Source organism: Erinaceus europaeus, chromosome 1, assembly GCF_950295315.1.
Source record: "Erinaceus europaeus chromosome 1, mEriEur2.1, whole genome shotgun sequence".
Classification (NCBI taxonomy): Eukaryota; Metazoa; Chordata; class Mammalia; order Eulipotyphla; family Erinaceidae; genus Erinaceus; species Erinaceus europaeus.
In genome coordinates this window covers 170,740,151-170,760,603 of record NC_080162.1, presented here as the reverse complement: position 1 = coordinate 170,760,603, position 20,453 = coordinate 170,740,151, and the positions used below count along the sequence as shown (strand labels likewise).

At 36.3% G+C, this 20,453-nt stretch overlaps 1 protein-coding gene across 7 annotated transcripts in view; it reads left to right on the top strand.

The window, feature by feature from the left end:
* The first annotated feature begins 36 nt into the window (after window positions 1-36).
* Window positions 37-20,453, top strand: part of RALYL (RALY RNA binding protein like) — a 729,450-nt gene continuing 709,033 nt past the window's right edge. For 5 of the 7 annotated variants that reach the window (XM_060199431.1, XM_060199474.1, XM_060199446.1 and 2 more), the window contains exon 1: window positions 37-862. The gene's annotated coding sequence lies outside the window, so the exon portion shown is untranslated. The remainder of the gene's footprint in view (window positions 863-20,453) is intronic. The other 2 variants (XM_060199454.1, XM_060199438.1) reach the window with 1 other exon arrangement.

Here is a 20,453-nt window from a genome sequence, read left to right as displayed (position 1 = left end):
AGTACCTTCTCAGTGGCATTCTTGTCCTATTCTTTTTTTTTTTTTTTGGTTCTTTTTTTTGGTTTTTGTTTTTCTGTTTTTTCTTTTTTTTTTTTTTTCCACTTCTTTGATTATTGTTTATATTTGGGAAAACTGAAGGAGCATGGTTTTGAGCCTTTTCCTGAATCCAAGTTTTTCTAGCATGCGATGGTTCTGTAGACAAGGCGCTGTGTCTGGGAGTCCGAGGCCACCCTGCCCGCTGGGAGCGACTCCCAAGTCCAGCAAAATATGCAACTGGTTTTATGGCAAAAGCAATGTGAAGTATGGTACTACTTTTTTTTTTTTTGCATTGTAAAAATAAAAAGCATGTTTCTAATCTTTTTTTCATTTTTTGGGCATACTCTTTTTTCTGATACGATTTTTCTTTAGGTCAGTGTTTACAAGTTTGTGGTTTTGCAATGATGGTACAAACCACTGAGCAAATACATTAATTTTCTATTTTTGTGCTCTTTTTGGAAGCCGGTGAGAACAAATTCGTTTTTTCCCCTCTGCTTTTAATACCCATTGATAACATGAAACTTTTCTTGCAGCTGGTTACTGGGATTATTTTTAAGCAGAAATACTTTTTTTCTCCTTTAAATTAACTATGACTTTTACACATTTGACTTTTTTTGAAAAAAAAAAAAACCGAGATGATTTTACGATAGATATCCTGATATCTATATCTATATTATCCCTTCTTCCTCCCCTTCTCCTCCCCGTAAATCAATTTTCAAATGATGGCAGTGGAAGGTTTTTCTGGAGGAAAAAAATAATGAAGTGCGGTTTGGTTTCCTTGTCAACGGAGGATGAAGTGCACAACTGAGCAGCTCACAGAGAGCAGGTACTTGGTCCCCTTGGAGGTGTTTCCCGGGTTTGCAATGGCAGCACTGTCCTGGCCAAGAAATGTGTGCCTGTGTCTATGTGTGTGTGTGCGTGTGCGTGTGTGTGTGCGCGCGCGCGTGTCTCCGGGCAGTGTCCGAGACCATGGTGGGGAAAACCGCGCTGAGAATCAGAGAAAACCAGTCTTTTTTTTTTTTTTTTTTTCCTTGTTTGGATGTGCGCAAAATACAACTAGTTTGCTTCCTAGTTTGCGCCCAGGTGGTCTCCCTGACTGGCGACATTTGCACCGCGGGCGGCATCATCCAGGGACGCGGCAGCCCGCGGGCCCTGTAAATTCTCCAAGGGCCACTTGCAGAGCAGGATGGGCGAGGGCCCAGAGATTGCGGCGCTGGCAGCCGGGCGGCCCCTCGGAGCGCGGGGAGATGGGTTGAGTAGCGGCTAGGCAGCATCTTCTGGAGTGGCTGGCTCTTAGCCATGTGGGCTGGAGCTGGAGGCAGATCCCTTAAGATGATACCAACCCCCCCAAAGCCCACCCCCAGTCAATTCCTCCTCTTCTCTGAAAAGTAAACAACGCAGAAGCTCTTTCCCAACCCATTTTGCTTGTTCCATGGGTTGTGTTATCTTAGTAGCTTGGTCTTTGGATCTTTTCCCTCTCTGTGTTGCATTGGTTTTAAGTGCTTGACTGGAGTCTTCCAGGAGATGGGGATATTATTACTTTTTAGGATGGTCAGTTGGGTTGGATATTAAGGACGAAGTTTGTGTTAATGAGATAAAACCTCTGTGCTACAGAATAGCCTTTTTTTGTTTGTTGGCTTTATTCTGTGCTTCATTTAGTTTTAAACGATCAGTATTTCCTTTCTTTTTAGACTACCTGATAGTGGTCCCAAAGGTTTTGCCTGAGGACTTGTGAAGATGATGTTTGTTTTTGTTATGTTGTTACTATAACAATCCTCAGTGTTGGGTGTATTCTGTGGAGTTTATGTTTTATAGTTGATTTACTGTATACTTGCAGTATTGCAGTATAATCTAGCACTACCTTTTGGAGGTGCTCCAGTTCAAAATAAAAACCCTTTTCTGTACTTAGCACAATAATCGCATCTACTGAAAAAATTGCTGTTCAGATAAACTTCACATCACATTTTTAATCTTAAAATGCAGAGTAAATATTTAAACTATTTGAACTTGAAGTTTTCATATTTTTATTAATTAGAAGTTTAGCCATAAATTGGTCATATATACTCTTTGGACTCTGAAAATAAACACAAATCTGTTAGATCAAGTTTTCTTCTAGATTATCTACAGATGTTACAAAGAATTCCAATATGCAGAAGGCCTACAACAAATGAATTCATAATGCACATTATGAGTTTTTCAGTCATATTTCTGTAACTCTGTAGCCTCAGTTTGTGAAATGAAAAGTTGTATGCCTATATTTGTGTTCTCCTCATAGCAAAAGAATTAGAAGTGCTTACTTATGCGAAGTCACTTAGTGAAATCTCTAGAAAGCTATTGTTTTATTCACATGCACTTTCTCAAGAGTCTTGAAATTATAATGTGAGTTATCCTCCTTCCCCCCCATTCTGTGCTTTAAGAAAGTCCTATTGTGTTAATATGAGGATAACTTATTCTCTGCCTATGGTACTAGACTTGAAAATTTGAAAGTCAATAGTTCAAAGATTTGAAACAATTATATTCTAAGCCTTAAGTATTTCCCCCCTCTGTGCAATCAACACATTACTGAAGTTTGGTCTTTCATGTTTTAAACAGCTAAAATAAATAAACAAATAAAGCACACTCAACATTCTGTTTTCTCACCATAATGATGAAACTAAGTAGAAGTGCTCATTAATTTAAACCCACGTGGTGTTGCTTCTGTTTTATTTCTCTGAAGATTGTCTGCATTTAGTTCTTTCAAAAGAGAGGGAACAAGAAGAATGTTGAGTAATAAAGCTAGAATTTTCTTTCAGAGAACCAGTCGCTGGCTGAGTAAGGTGGAGGTAGTGTGGGGCAAAGAACAAGATGTCCTGTATGATGCTTCCAAATGAGATTGAAGCCCATCATATCAAGGAATAAGACTTACATAAGATTTAATTGTAGGAACAGATATATAATTTTGTGTTTAATTATCTTAGTTATGTTTACTTACCTTAGACTTTTCATTATTTATTTTCATTATACTTCATACTTAGTTTAAGTAAATACTCTTTACATTCAATTTCTTTTCTCCCCCATAATTTTACATCCTTGAGTCATTTTGGGAATTGCATAACTTTTATTTATTTATTTTTTTGCCTTTTTTTTTCTAGTTAAAAATCCTTGGCTTTGGTATATTAGAGTTAGCACCGCCTGCTGGTTTCTTATGGAAAAAAAATTTTTTTCCATTCAGCAAGCAACCCACACAAAGATTCAGGATCAACTTAATTATGCAAATTACTTTCAACTACTTATTGAGAAAAAATTATTTTGCAAGGAGTGTTTGGGAGGTGGAGAGATGGTGAAAAAAGAATACATAAACTAAATTGACTGAGTACATATGTAGTTATGCTGTGCTTACTATTTACTGATACGGAAAGCAACCAATTATACAGTGCATCGAATCAAATAAAATTCTACCTTGGACTTAGGAAAGAAGTGAAGTAGAATATACAATAAAGTAAAGAGATAATTAAAGATATGTTTATAGTTTCATTTATTATTTCCTTTTGAACATTTTAAATAGCTATTAGTTCAGTTTTATTTATTTTGCCACTGGAGTTATTACTATGGTCATTTCTTTCTTTTCTTTTCTTTTTTTTCCCTTCCTTTATTTTTCTTGACAGACCAGAGAGAAACTAAAAGAAAAGACCAGACAGAGAGGGGGAAAGAGAGAAACTTGCAGTATTGTTTTATTGCTTGTGAAGCTTCCTTCTGCTCTGCAGCTGGAGATCAGGGCCTTGAACCCAGGTCCACGTGCATGGTAACATGCATTCTAAACTGGATGTGTCACCATCCAGCCTCTGATTAATGCTTTAAAGTGAAAACTACTTATCCATTTATCTTATCAGTTCATACTGAGAGAGTTAGTTTTGCAGTGCTGTGATAATGAGAACAATAATCATCAAATAGAAATTTAAGTAATAAGTGATGCAGAGCCTATGTACCAATAGCTTGTTAGATACACTTCTATCAGGTATTATGTAAATAATGATTCTCATCACCCTTTCATTATTCTATTTTGACCTACAGAACACATGTATCTGCTATACCTATTGTTAAGTTTTAGTAGTTCTCCTTATCCTCATACCTTTTATATCTTCAAGAAAACATTTTAACTTTGTGTACCTATTTCTTTAGAGTGGCTTTATTTTTTAATTATATTTATTTATTATTTTTAAATTTATTGTCACTATGATTATTGCTGGGGCTTGGTGTTTACTGAAGAAGTCCACCGTTCTTGGTGGCCATTTATCTTTTTTTAATTTAGTATTATTATTAGACAGGACAGAGAATAATCAAGATGGGTAGGGGAGAAAAAGCAGGAGAGAGAGAATCAAGAGGGGTAGGGGAGACAAAGAGGGAGAGAGACAGAGAGAGACAGAGAGACAGAGAGACCTAAAGATATGCTTCAACACATGTTAAACTTCCACTCTGCAGGTGGGGAATGTGGGCTCAAACCCATGGAGACATGTGAACACAAACTGTTGTATCACTGTCTGACCCCTAGAGTTGCTTTAAATAAGTAAATCACTTTGTAGAAAACTGATTTTGTGTTTTCCTAATTCTCCATAAATTAAAATATATATATATTTGTTTTGCCTTGTCTTGCTATTATTCTAGGACTGAGGCCTGAAAAATACAAAGGTGTTTATTTTTTTTCCCCTAATCCATTGCTAGCTTAATTGGGAGAACCTTAGGTATTGTTTAGGATAAATATCTTCTGGATTGCCTTTGGATACTCCTTAGCTGGAGTCAAGATGATAAGATTTATTTGTATTGTTAGTATAAATCTAGAGAGGAGAATGATAAAGGAGAACATTGGACCCCTGTCTTGCTTTTCTAAAAGATGCAAAGGAATGGACACTTTCTTATGAAGGAAAACCTATAAATTTTAGTAGCAAAAATGTTTCATAAAATCATATATTTCTCATCAATTTTCTTTTTACTTAGAATAATATAGTTGACTATTTTATTTAAACTTTGATTTAAATAGAGGGAATTGTATTCATACATTATCCATGTGTTTGGAGAGATATATTTACACATAGTTTGATAGCCATATACTAAATTATAACAGGAGCACCATACTTAAGTCAGTTTGAAAATTGTTAACGTACTAAAGTAGGAAAGTTTTTTCGTTTTTCTTCATTAAATTAAGATTAGAAGAAAAGAAAAGCAGGACTAAGATATAATGATACATCAAGTACATGCACTTTTATTTTTCTTGCTGGTTGTTTAGCCTTGGGGATTTATCCCGATAAAATCTGAAACTGACACAGAGAGAAAGAAGGGAATGACTAAAGAAAGAAGCAGATAAGATTGGTAAATGGCAGGCTGACTAAACAAGGCAATTTGTGTACACCCTGGTATCATATAGGCTTGTAACAGGGTTCAAGACACTTGTACAATTCAGATGGCCTTGTTAGTGCATTGCCATCTCATAGCCATGTCTTTGAATTGGTTTCTGTAATGAGAATAGTGGGTTGAATGTAAATTCAATGATAGGGAGAGAGTAGAGTGCTTCTGATTTCTTGAGTTCACTCTAAACATCAGCTTCCATTTAGGTTCTCTAGCCAGCTTCCTCCAACACTTTCATTCCATGAATACCACCTTGAATTTATGTATCTGAGAACACTGATTCTTAATAGAGATGAATAACCTTCTCACAGTTCTACACTAGAGGCACAAATGTCAAGGGTATGTGAATTGTTATCTGTGTGTCCTTCCTTCTGTCTAGGTGTGTTCCATTTGTTAGAGATATTTTTTTAATGATTATTTTGTTTTATCCAATATAAAATAACACACACACACACACACTTTCTTGGTGCATTATTTTAAAATGACTGTAGTTGACCTGGTTTCATAGATGAATGCTATGGCTAGAAATAATGAAGTTGTAACATTTAATATGATTTCAGAAAGGAGACCAGTTTTTTTTTTCTAGGACTAGGTAAATTGATTTTAAATTATAGAAAAAATACAATTATTCTGAAAAATTGGGGGAAATTTGAACAATCTATCAGATACTATTAAAATATAATATCTTAATATAATATAAGATCTTCAAAAGTTTGACCCGAGAGGTGGTGCAGTGGACAAGTGTTGGACTATCAAGCATGACCAAGTTCTATCCTGAGCAGCACATGAATGAGAATGATACTGTGATTCTCTTTTTCTTCCTTCCTCATAAATAAGTAAATAAATAAATTTTCAAAAGAAATATGTTCATTTGTTCTATCTACTTAAAGTGATACTAAGTATTCATTTCCTAATGGCATGGCATTGAGTGCCTCTAGTATATAAATCATGGCTTTTGCATGCTATTTCCTTCTCAAACGAATCATAGTTATTTGAAAAACGACTACTAGTGATTTCTTTCTTTTTTAAATTTAATAATGATTGACAAGACCATAGAATAAGTGGGGTACAATTCCGCATGATTCCCACAACCAGAATTCTGCATCTCAATCCCTTCATTGGAAGCTTTCCTATTCTTTATCCCTCTGGGAGTATGGACCCAGGATAATTATGGGGTGCAGAAGGTAGAAGTTTTGGCTTCTCTAATTGCTTCTCCACTGGACATGGGCATTGGCAAGTTGATCCATACTCCCAGACTGTTTCTGTCTTTCCCTAGTGGGACAGGGTTCTGGAGAGGTGGTGTTCCAGGAAACATTGGTGAGGTCATCTGCCCAAGGAAGTCAGGTTGGTGTCATGGTAGCATCTGCAACTTGGTGGCTGAAAAGCATGAAGATATAAAGCAGAACAAATTGTTTAATAATCAGGAATCTAAAGGTAAGACTATAGCAGATGCAATTTGGGGTCTCCATTTGGGAAAAAGCTAGTAGGTCTATTTTAGGTATATTCCTAGGTGCCTATGACTTTACTAATTTTTGCCTGAGCCTGACAGCTAACATGCAAGTGGGCTAAAGATATTGTTTAGGGATTTGGAGTCAGAGCTGGAAATAGGACTGAAAAGCTCTATCAGGGAGCTCTCAAGTCATGACAGAGAACATATAAGATGACATATAACATATAAGATGGGGTATCTGCTGGTGTCTGCATGTAAGGAAGTGCTCTGTGAGAATGAAGCTCTTATAACTTCATTTATAAATTTTAATTATAGGTAGGAGCAGGTTTCAAAGTGTTCTAAGAAGGCTAGTTTTTAAGAATCAAAAGAGATTTATAGGATTCTTGTTAATGTATTTCTTTGTCTATTTCAAACTTGCTTATAGAAATCTGGGTTTCTAGGAGGATAGACATTAGCAGTTCTTAATGCCAGTTCTATTGTTATAACTGAGATATATACTTATATATATTTTTATTTATATATATTTATATTCTTTTACATAGATATAATATATATATATATATATATATATATATATATATATATATATATGTATATATCCTTCCTTCTGGGTTAGACTGACTGTTAAATGCTTAGTCAGCCATACTGTGTCTCATATTTATTTCTAATGTAAAAATACATCTTTATCCAAGACAGTATTATCTAGAACAAAAATTGAGGAGCAGACTGGTGACTTGTCAAATGTCTCAGTGCCTTTAAATAGGTGATTAAAGATCTGAACCCAAGACCTTTTGGCTTCATGACTTGAACTGCGCACCACTATTCTCTGTTTAGAAGATAGACAAAAAGAGCTAACATTGATTTGTACATCAATAGGTCAGAAGCACTTTCTCTAAAAAGAATAAGCTCATTCATAACAGTTGCCCATGTTGGGAGACTTTAAAGCACACTGTACAACACCTTCATTTAGAAGTATGCTTCAGTGGGTTCTGTTGCTTTCCTGTCTTAATCTGCCATGTTGTTTCTACTTTGAGCATAATTGTTTCTACTTTGAGCACTTGTTTTATGAGCCATCATTTGTTCTACTATATCTAAGTTACTTAGTTTTAGTACACTTTTATTTTTTCTTTTTAAAAATATTTTTAAATATGCATTTACTATCAGATAAAGACATAGACAATTTGAGATGGGAGAGGGAATATAGAGGGACAGAAACATAGAGAAACCTGGAACCCTGCTTCACCACTTGTGAAGCTTCCCCCCTACAGGTGGGGGCTAGGGGCTTGAACTAGGGTCCTTGTGCACTGTAATGTGTGTGCTTAGCCAGGTGTACCACCACCTGGTCCCTTTAGTACATTTTTAATGTCTTAACACTGAAAAAAGACATTAGACCTCTCCTCATTATGACAGTCTGCTTGAGGGATGAAATGATATATGTGAAAAGTAGCAATACAAGGAGCAGCAGGGAAACAACTGAAAACTGATAAAACACACAATTTGTCATATTCACTGACCTGGGTTCAAGCCCAGAGAGATGGGAGGACTTAAAAGTAACGACATAGTTTGTAGCTACATGAGCACTGGAGCAGTACTCTCTCACAGCCTTTCTTCATATTTCTGTCTCTATCACAATTAAATAAAAATTAAAGTGGCAGTACATAAATTTCTCAAAATTATGGTAAGTCTAGAAATTATGTTATTCAAGTAATTATTGGAACTTGAAAATGTGGGGTGGTAAAACTGAGCGAGTACCTCAGTTGGTAGAATATCAGATATACCCACCTGAGGTTCATGGCACCACTTGTATCAGACTGGTGTTCTGGCTTCTGTCTATCTCTGTGTCATGTGAAAATCTCTGTCTCTAATAGAAAATAGATAGATAAATAAATATATAAGAATATACTATAAAATAAAAGTGGTTGCCCTTTTTTTTTAACTTTGGAAAGAAAAAAGTTATTTTCCCTTACATTTTGTACATTTGTAATATGAAAAACTGGGGGGGGGGGACCTACAATGAAAACATGTTAAGGAAAGGACTCTATATTTAAGAACACAGAAAATTATTGGAAGTCTTCTACTCTCTCTTCTTCAGTAACTTGGTAAATTTTCCTATGTTTGGCTGACACTGCTTATATTCTGTAGCCATGCAAATAGAGAAAGAGATGTGAAAGGATCAAGAAGAGAACAAGAACAGTATGACAATTTAGAGAGAGAAATTTAGAAAGGAAATTGTAAGATGAAAAGAAATGGTAGATGCTGAAGAAAAAAGAGGTTAGTGGTAAAGAGGCAAAGTTTTCATCAGTGTTTTACTTTGTACTCATACATATTTGATGCCCATGAATGTAGTCAAGTGTTTACATACATAAATTGTGATTTTGAGCATATTAGAATTTCCAGAATTTTAAATATATCTTACTAGAAACTCTTAAACTTACAAAATTGAAACGAGTTTAGAAGTATCTTTGATTTGAAATTCTAGATAAGTAACAGTATACTTTTATAAAAATTTAAATTAGTGAACGCTTAGTAATTTCTAGAACTTAACACATGCTTGGATTTACAATATCATTATTTCTGGATTGTTGAATTTTCCCCATTTTATTCAAGACAAAAATATTGAGAATAAAGGGTTAGAGGTAAAGAGGTAGGAAAATTCTGCTGGGGAAAGGCACAGTGATTTAAGAAACATACTTTCATGACTGAAGATTAGAGGTCCCAGGTTCGATCTCTGCCACCATGTAAAGCAGGGATTACCAGTGCTCTGGTGAAAATGAAAGTGAGTAGACACTACTTAGACTTAGATACCCTCCTCACCTACTTCCTATTACACTTCCCTCACTTACTCCAGAGCTAACCTTATGAAAGGAAGAACTGCAAAAGCTATTGAATAAGGGCAAGAGACTGGCATAATTTAATGATGACTTTTTAGTCACTATCAGGCCACCCCATCAGCTGGGTCCCTATTCAGGGAGTCCTGAGATTCCCAAACAGACATGATGGGCCTAGACTTAGAATAAATCCCTCACTCCATTGTTAGGGTCATCTCTATCAGGAACAACATAATAGACCCCTTTGTGGGCCCCCATAGGACCTTGCCCTCAACTTGGATCAACGGTAGAGAATATTGCATCCTCCAAAGGGAGGCTGGACAACATACTCTATGCTACACCTGAGCAAGATGGGTCCTGATATTGGGGCAGCATGGACCATTCTTATGACCACAGAATGTGAGCTTGGATCTACAAGGATGCAGAGGTCACATAGGCTCCTAAGCTGAATATGGGCCCCAGATCAGATCAAGTGGATGGGGTTTACAGTCAACAATATTTATACCCTTTTCCCATATTAGGGAGCTACTCTCTTCCCTGAACCAGCGTTCAGGTCCTTTTTCCAGCCATGACATCATCTCCCCAGACAATAATTTGGATCTTCCTGCATTTCAGATTTCAGTCTCAGGGAAAAAAAAAAGAAAAAAAAAACTAGTATAGCCACAGGCCCTTTTATATATAACTAAGATATGCCTACTATCTACAAAACAGAGACCCCTTCCCAACTCTTCATCTGCACTACTCCAGCCTTTAGGTTCATGATTAGTCAACAATTTGTTTGGCTTTATATGCTAACTCTCTTTTCAGCCACCAGGTTCCAGATGCTACCATGATGCGGACCAGACTTCCCTGGACAGACAACCCCACCAATATGTCCTGGAACTCTGATTCCCCAGAGACCCACCTCACCAGGGAAAGAGAGAGGCTGGCTGGGGGTGTGAATAGAACTGTCAATGCCCATGTTTAGCAGGGAAGCAATTAGAGAAGCCAGACCTTCCACCTTCTGCATCCCACAATGATCTTGGGTCCATACTCCCACTGTTTCACTGCTAGTGAAGCTTCTCTGAAGTAAGTGGGGAGGTGGGGGCTTGAACCCTGATCCTTGCATGTTGTAATCAGGTGTGCCATCATCCAGCCTGTATTTTGTAAGTACAGCATAGAATTAAACATGGTTACAATGGTCAGTAACCACGTGTCCTAGTAACTACCACAAAGATAGTGTAGTTTCAGAGTTCAGAAGTCTCAGCAATATGACCTGTTTTTAAATTGATTTTGGCATTTGGTTCTTTACAATAGATTAACCTAGATATATTTCTAAAATGCTTTCTGATTGTCTCAATTTTAGCTTTCACTTTTTATTAAGAATCTAAACTGAAATCCATTGAAGTTCATTTTTTCTAAAAGAAAAAAAAATCCCCAATTTGGTGAGTTGGCTAAGAAATATTCATACTTACCTAATAACTATTCCTTAAAATGTCACCTTTTCATGGTTCTGTGTGATGTTAGGTAATATATAAGGTGTGAGACTGTAGTTAACAGTGCAGATGGGAAGGGAATGTTAAATTCTATAAGAGGTAAAAATAAAGCTCAGAGTTTAAAATGGTATTTTGGATTGAATTAGAAAATAATTTCCCTTATTTATGTCTGCTTAACAAAAGTCACACTTGATAAGGTAAATAAAGTTAAGCCAATTTTTATGATATAAAAAGAATAGTTTTAATTGAACAAAATATCTCAAGATTTAAGAACATCACATTTTATATATTCTTGAAGATTTAAGTGATTTAATGTTTTAAACTAAGAGTTTTAAATCACCATGTATTTTACTGTAAGTGAAGGCGTTTACTTTTGACCTAATTCTATGACCAAGTATAGTCTACTTGGGAGAAAAGAGAGTTCAACCTGTTAAGAATAAAGTAAGAGCTAGGCTGTGGTACGTCTGATTTAATGGACACATTACAGTGCACAAGGTACCAGTTTCAAGCCCCCAACCTCCATCTGTAGGGGGAAAGTTTTGTAAGTGGTGAAGCAGTATTGTAGGTGTCTCTATTTCTCTCTCTCTCTCTCCCTCTGCCTTTCCTCTCAATTTCAGTCTCTGGAAGACAAAATACAAGTAAAAAATGAAAAAGGAGTATAAAAAGAGAATAGAATAAAATAAATGTAGTCATAAATTTAGAGATAGCTCACTGTTTAGTTTGTTTTGCCACTTCTACAAACCAAGTTCAAGCCAGCCACCATCACATTGAAGGAAGCTTTGGTATTGTAGTTTCCTTCTCTCTCGTTCTCTGCCTCTATCAAATAAATAAATAATGAGTAAAATAAATTGATAATAAAAAATTAGTTGGCCTTATAATAATACAGAACAGAAAATTTTTAATAAAATGTTCTTCAGTCTTGAAATGCAAAATTTAAAATTTGTTTTTTTAATTTTTTTAAATATTTATTTATTAATTAATTTTCCTCTTTGTTGCCCTTGTTTTTCATTGTTGTTGTAGTTATTGTTGTTGTCGTTGTTAGATAGGACAGAGAGAAATGGAGAGAGGAGGGGAGGGCAGAGAGGGGGAGAGAAAGACACCTGCAGACTTGTTTCACCGCCTGTGAAGCGACTCCCCTGCAGGTGGGGAGCCAGGGACTCAAACCCGGATCCTTAAGCCCGCCCTTGCACATTGCTACACTTGCGCTTAACCTGCTGTGCTACCGCCTGACTCCCTTTTTAATTTTTTAAAATATTTATTCCCTGTTGTTGCCCTTGATGTTGTAGTTATTATTGTTGTTGATGCCATTGTTGTTAGATATGGCAGAGAGAAATGGAGAGAGGAGGGGAAGACAGAAAGGGAAAGAGAAAGATCTACAGACCTGCTTCACCCCTTGTGAAATGACTCCTCTGTAGGTGGAGAGCCTGGGGCTTGAACCGGGATCCTTGCGCTTGGCACCATTTGTGCTTAACCCGCTGTGCTACCGCCCAACTCCCAAAATTTGTATTTGTTCAGTGCTTTCCTACGAGTAACTAAACTGATCATATATTGAAATCAGTTTTAAATCAGTATATACTTAAAAGAATGAATTGAACATGCTCAAACATTCTTGTACTGCCACTATGACAGTAACATAGGAATTTTAAGCAAGTTCTGGTGAGGAGATTCGAAGATTCATTACTCTTTTTAGTCATGTTATTTAATATATATTCTTATATTTTTATCTAAATAATTAACTGATAATATAATATCAACTTCAAGGTTTGTATTGTGTCATATAATTTATTTAGTTTATATTTAGTGGTATATACATTTACATATTATACATAATCAGAAATTTCCTTCATTTAAAGTACATTTATTTAAAGTGCTATCATGAACTATGTAAACTTTTAATTTGTATGAATTCATTCCCTTATGTTTTGGTTGAATTTTGGTGAATACATAGACCAGGGGCTGTGTTCATTTATTTATTTATTTAATTTCTGTATACTCTTTTATTTTATTTTATTTTTTTTGTCTCCAGTGTTATCACTGGGGCTTGGTGCCTGCACTACAAGTCTACTATTCCTGGAGGCTATTTTTTTTCCCTTTGATTGCTTTTGTTTATTGTTGTCGTGGTTATTATGATTGTTGTTATTGTTGTTGTTGTTGGATAGGACAGAGAGAAATCAAGAGAGGAGGGAAGACAGAGGGGGAGAGAAAGATAGACACCTGCAAAACTGCTTCACTGTTTGTGAGGCGACTACCCCTGCAGGTGGGGGCCTGGAGGCTTTAACCGGGATCCTTATGCCAGTCCTTGCACTTTACACCATGTGCACTTAACCCGCTGTGCTACCGTCTGCCCCCCCTCCCATGTTCATTTTTAATAGGACACTGCGAAGACAGCTGGACTGGGTGAGCTGGTTGTGAGAGCCAGGGTTCAGCTCCTAGCACTATATAAGCTGGAGCAGTACTCTGTGCTCTGTCACTCACTACAAATAATAATTAAAAAGATATTAAAAATAAATAAAGCCTGTGCTGAACTTGGAAATACTATAGCAGCAGTTCAATCAGAGATTTCTAACCTGATCTTAGATTAAATATTTAAATGTTTTATTACTCATGAATTAGGGTTTTCTCTTATCACAAAACTCATGGTAATAGTAAAATATTGTGATTCACAAAATGGGCTATAACTGTTGGTTGATAGTTCTAAAAAATAAATTGAAAACTCTTAGCAAATTAAGAGAATAATATTGTCTCATTCTGTGATTTTCCTAGTAACTATTTTTGTATTTTACAAAATACTGGTTTGTAATTGGAAGAAAATAAATAAAGGAAATTTCTACAAATTGAGAAGTAATGGTACCTACCGCAGCACACTGTGCTTATGCCATTATAGTCCTTGCTTTATTATATATTTCTTAATTATAGCCATTGTGGGGGGCCAGGAGGTGGCAACCTGGTTAAGTGCACACATTGCAGTGTGCAAAGAACCAGGTCCAAACCCCTGGTCCCCATTTTCAGGGGGAAAGCTTCATGAGTGCTGAAGCAGGCCTGCCGGTTTCTCCGTCTCTTTCTCTGTTTATCTCACGTTCTATTCTCACTCGCTCTATGTCTCTATCTAATAAATGAATAAATAAATAAATACATAAATAAATTTAGTCACTGTGTAATTCAATCAATAGTTTGTGCGTTCATTCATTCATATACTCATAAGTGTTTATCCATTAACACAGTGCTAGCTGCTGATGACTGAAAATAAAAATCTCCATTCTCAGCTAATGATTTTATGGCAAGTGTGCGAATAGATACATATTTTTAAAATTCCTGGCATTAGATATGAATTTCTTAAAATTTCAAAGTATCACCATAGGCATATATAATAATATTGAGATATCTAAACTAGAGCCAGAAAAGCATGTGGACAATGGTATACTCAGTAGTCCACCCAAAAGTTCGGTACAGAACCACTTGTTGATAGGATTTCAGACTTGATAGGGTTTGTGGGGGAGAGGAGGAAAGGGGAATAAACAATATCTTTTTTCTTTTAATATTGAAAGTAGCTGGAAGAATATTTAGAAATTAAAATTTATGTTTATCTTATAATAGAAAAGACAATATATTTCTTGCAAATATTACCTTTTCAATTTTCTCTAAACCAAATAACTTTCCTTATGTTTATCTATTTGCTATTTTTGGGTTTGTTTGTTTGATAACAGAGCACTATTCTCTTATGGCTTATGGTGGTGCTGGGTTTTGAACCTGGAACTCTTGGTGCCTGAGGCAGGAAAGTCTGCATAACCATTATGCTATGGAGCCTTTGCTGTTGGTTTTTGCAACACATATCATTGTGCCATACTATGTTTCCCTAAAGTAACACTGTTTTGATTATAATATCTGGTGAATTCTGGAAAGCATCTTTGTCTTGCATATACCATATGCTCAATTACCTCCTCCGGTTTCTTCATAAAACTTAAGGATTATTCATATAATGATTTCTAAAATTAGTTTACTCTAAAGATATAATTCTACTAAATAAAAGAGTAGCCCTTATCAATAGGTTTAAAAATAATACACAGTGGAAGTCGGGCGGTAGCACAGCATGTTAAGAGCACGCATGTGGCACGAAGCCAAAGGACCAGCTTAAGGATCCTCCTTTGAGCCCCTGGTTCCCCACCTGCAGGGGAGTCGCTTCACAGGTGGTGAAACAGGTCTGCAGGTTTCTATCTTTCTCTCCCCCTCTGTGTCTTCCCTTCCTTTCTCCATTTCTCTTTGTCCTATCCAACAATGACAACATCAACAACAACAGTAATGACTACAACAACAATAAAAGACAAGGGCAACGGAAAGGAAAATAAATAAATTTTAAAAAAATACACAGTCAACGCCCATGTTCAGCGGGGAAGCAATTACAGAAGCCAGACCTTCTACCTTCTGCAACCCTCATTGACCCTGGGTCCATGCCCCCAGAGGGCTAGAGAATGGGAAAGCTATCAGGGGAGGGGGTGGGTTAAGGAGATTGGGTGGTGGGAATTGTGTGGAGTTGTACCCATCCTACCTTATGGTTTTGTTCGTTAATCCTTTCTTAAATAAAAAATTAAAAATAAATAAATAAAAAATACACAGTAACTGTTTGAATTCTTTCTATAGTTTGGATATATTTTTTTCTTTAATCCATTCCATTTTTTAATTCTGGTGGTTGCTAGAGCTTCACTCTTGGATGACTTTTTCAGAAAGAATGAAATAATGAAATAGAGGGAGAAAGAGGAGGATACCACAGTACCAAAGCTTCCTGTAATATACTGGGTCCTGGCTCTCGAAGCTGAGCCATACATGTGCATCCAAAGCAGGTGTGATTTTTGGTTTACAAATCTGATCCTCTGATGTAGTCTATTCAAACTGCTATAGCAGAATACACTAGACTGTATAACATAAACAACAGAATTTGGGGGCAGGCATTTAAGTGCAGGTAGTATTAAGTCCAAAAACATACTCAGGGATCTGGGTTTGAGCCCCAGCTCTCCACCTGCAGCAGGGACGCTTCATGAGTGGTGAAGCAGGTCTGCAGGTGTCTGTCTTTCTCTATCACTCTCTATCTATCCCCCCTCTCAATTTCTCTCTCTCTATACTATGGAATTAAAAAAAAAAGGGAAAAAATGGCCACCAGGAGTGGCGAACCTGGAACCTGGAACCTGGAATCTTAGGTCTGAAAGTCTTTTTGCATAACCTTTATGCTATCTCCCCAATCCTTTACTTATATTTGTAGTGTCCAAACCCACACTTATCAGAAAATTATTAATCGTTGATGGAGGATAACATGAAATCACAAGCTGAGTTACAAGGATCTGGACTTTAGCAAATGAATGTGGGGAAGACAAGAATTTAGTTTATAAAGGTGAATTGATATAATCTAGTCTAAAAATAAATTGTACTCACTGTAGGCAGTATTAGGGGAAAGGGTCATAGCTTTGACTGAGGCTACATAGGCTAAGAAAATAGCATGAATGTGTCAGTAACTAGAGGTAACTCCAACCTTTCTCATAATTCCTAAAAGTAGGCAACTTCTCTGGAGTGCCTAAGAAAGTGTTCTTTACAGTCTCTCAAAAACTACTTGTTTTAAGAGGATAATTTTATTATTAAAGAAAAATAATTATTTCATCATAACTGCATACACAAGGCACTAGAAAAAAGGTTCAATAGGATTATATGATTAAGAATTGAACTAGTGAGGAAGTTGAGAGGTAGCGTAGTGGGAATTAAGCACAGATGGCACGAAGAGCAAGGACTGGCATAAAGATCCTGGTTCGAGCCCCTTGCTCCCCACCTGCAGGGGTGTGGCTTCACAAGTGGTGAAGCAGGTCTGCAGGCATCTATCATTCTCTCCCTCTCTCTCTTCCCCTCCTCTCTCCATTTCTCTCTGTCCTATCCAACAATGATGACTTCAATAACAATAACAATAAGAACTACAACAATAACAAACAAGGGCAATGAGAGGAAATAAATTAATATTTAAAAAGAATTGAACTAATGGTGTAAACATTAAATTAGGGAACACTATGAATTCTGTTTTTTTTTTTTTTTTACATGAAGAGTACTAAATGTAAGTATACAAGAAGAATGAGGATATAAACTTTCCCAGAACACCTTTTGGAAGGAGGAATGCAGATGGGGAGAGTTGAGGAATAAGGAGAGTAACTTTGGAATTTGGAGGTGACATGTAATAGTTGAAATAAAATTGTATGAATATTAGAATATGGAATCATAAGTAGGAAAGAGCTTCTGATATAGTATTTGTGCCCAATATTGGTAAATCAAAGGAGACAAAGCAGTGAAGAAGTTGTTGGTTGTGTAGTTTTGTGTAGTATATTGGAGTGATTATCAAGTAAAATTAGATATCATAATTTAATGTTTTAAATGTTGAAAGTACATTTAGTTTGTTGAATAATTATTGTGGAAAATATTTCAGCTAATACCATCTATAGATTAAAGTCACCCTTGTTGGGCTTATATTTTAGGTTTCCTTTATGTGTGTTGCAACATATATGTCATATACTTGCTAAGTAACACTGAATGAGTGTATTTCTGTAGGCAGAAATTGTGAATTAATAAAATAATTTGCATTAGCATATTGTCATTACTATATAAGTTAAATAATTTAATATCAGAATAATTTTTTAAATGTTTATGATGAGAGGGAGAGAGAGAGATAGGGAGAGGGAGAGGGAGAGGGGGAGCGGGAGGGGGAGGGGGAGAGGGAAGAAGTAGGAAAGGAGATCTAGAGGATCAGTCTGGCACATGGCAATCAATACCAGGGGTAGAACTCAAGATTCATGCTTAGGAGCCCAGTTCTTTATCTACTGTGCCACCTCCTGGGTCACTTACATTTCACTTCAAAGTTTTTACTTGACGAATGTAAAACATTTATTAGAATGTTATCAGCATCATTGTGTTCATTGCAGTATGCAGCATTATTTACAATATATAAAATATGGCATCAACTTAAATGTCTATTGACAGATTAATGAATAAAGAGCATCTGGTGGTATACATGCATAATGAACTACTACTCAGTTATAAAATAGAAATTAAATCTTGCCATTTGAAATAACATAGATGACATTTGAGGGATTTACACTAAGGGAAAGAAGTCAGACGGGCAAAGACTGTGTATGGTTTTATACTTTTATTAAAGATAGGTAATAAATGAACAAATAAAATGAAAACCTTTAGTAACCCATTTTAGACTTATTGTCAGAGTTGGCAGAGGTCAAGCTCATATTGTAATTTTTTTTCGAACTGGTAATTAACAATTTTATTTATTTGTTTATTTTTAACTGTTCTAATTCTTAATTTCTTCAAGAGAAGCATGAAGATTTGTTGAAGAACTCTGAAAATGTCTGAGGTTTAGTCTGTCCATCTCTTGATTTAATTCTCTTGTATCTTTGTTAATTCTCTGCTTCGTTGATCTAAGTGTGAGATTTGGGTGTTAAAGTCTCCCACTATTTTTGCATTACTATTCATGTATTATTGTAGTTCTTTTAGCAGGTGTTTGAGTAAAAAACCCTAGCAGTCAGTCTGCAACTTGGATGGCTCTGGATTGACTCAGGCAACCTGAGCAAAGACACCCAATTGTAAGAAGTATCCAAAAAAACCTCCAAGTAGTCTTTCACAGGCAGGGGTGAGACTCTGATTGGTCAGATATTTTGTCACTCAAATAGAGCTCCAGCCACTTAGAGGAAAAAAAAAGAGAGAGAGAGAGAAGGAAATCAAAAAGGAAGAGGATTGGAATGAGATTCTTGGTGAGCCTGTAATCTTGGTAAAGAAGACAGCTCAGAGGGAAGCCTACTAGGAGCAGCTCTCTAACCCTTAGGTTCTAGTTCTGGGGTGCCAAGGGGGGGGGCGGGGTGACCTTCAGAAATAATCAAAAGATTTCCTTTCCTTTTTCCTCCCAAGAGTGAGCTATAGGACCCTCCTTGGTGTCACAGGTAGGATCCCTTATTCACCCTCCTGCTGATAGCCCAGTATCCTACCCTTTCCAAGGAATCCTAGGTCACAATCCACTGCTTGTTGGAGTGCCAGCAGCTGCCTCCAAGTCCTCTTTGTCTATAGTTAATTTTCTGACAATGCATCTTCATTTGAAATGCATGGCTACTAGTTTTCCAATCACAGTTTGGACTGGGGCCTAAAATGGTCTATTGAGTGTTTGGTTGTATAAATGACTGAAGCAACTTGCCCATCTTCTCCATCAAGCTGCTGAATAGTAATGTAATTAGATTTAGCACTTAGATTTTGCTTCCTCCCATGATGTTTTTATCATTTGGTGATTAGATTACAATATCAATGATTAGTAATGCATATTTTCCCTCTCTCCAAGCAATAAAACGATGGCTTCTAGGTTAATCCACTAACTGCCTATACCTTGATCCAAAATTACATACTGATGAATGGAGAAGAATTCCATGAAATCCAGGAAGCTGTTTTGTTGATTGATGTCAAGAAGTGATATGATTTGATATGGCTGTGTATAAATGTTGGTACTCAGTCAGAATCTCTGGAAAGCATATTTAGAATAGAATGTATGGAACTGAAGAACGCACTTAGTGCTTCTTTACAGCCAGACACTAGTTTTAGCACATTGTGTATGCTGTTAACATAAAAAGTCAGACTGAGATGTGAAGAAATTGAGGTGCTAGAAGGAAACCTAAGTCAGAGTGGCAAAGGCAGAGTTGCATCATGAACACTTTTATTCCAGATCTCTTCTTGTTATTGTTATTTTTAAGATTTATTGAGTGATTTGCAAAGCACACATATCTGTAGAATTTAATTATTAAGCAATTACAGAAGCCAAATCTCCTTCCTTCAGCACCCCATGAAGAATTTTGGTCCATACCCCCAGAGGGATAAAGATTAGGGACGTTTCCAATGGAGTGGATGGGATGTGGAACTCTAGTTGTGGGAATGGTATGAAATTGTACCCCTCTTATCCTAAAATCTTGTTAATCATTATTAAATCACTAATAAAATAATTAATAATAAAAAGATTTAATTTATTAGGTTTAGGTGGTGTTACATTAGTTACAGTGCACATGTTACCATTGCAAGGACCCAAGTTCAAGTCCAGGGTCACCACCTGCAAGGGAAAACTCACAGTGATAAAGCAGTACTGTAGGCATGCCTCTTTCTTCCTCTCTGTCTTCCCTTTCCTCTCAATTTATCTGTGTCTGTAAAAAAAAAAAATGGATTTTTTGTGCAGGTGTCAGTGTAAATAATAATTAGTAACTAATAAATTAATAAGTTTTG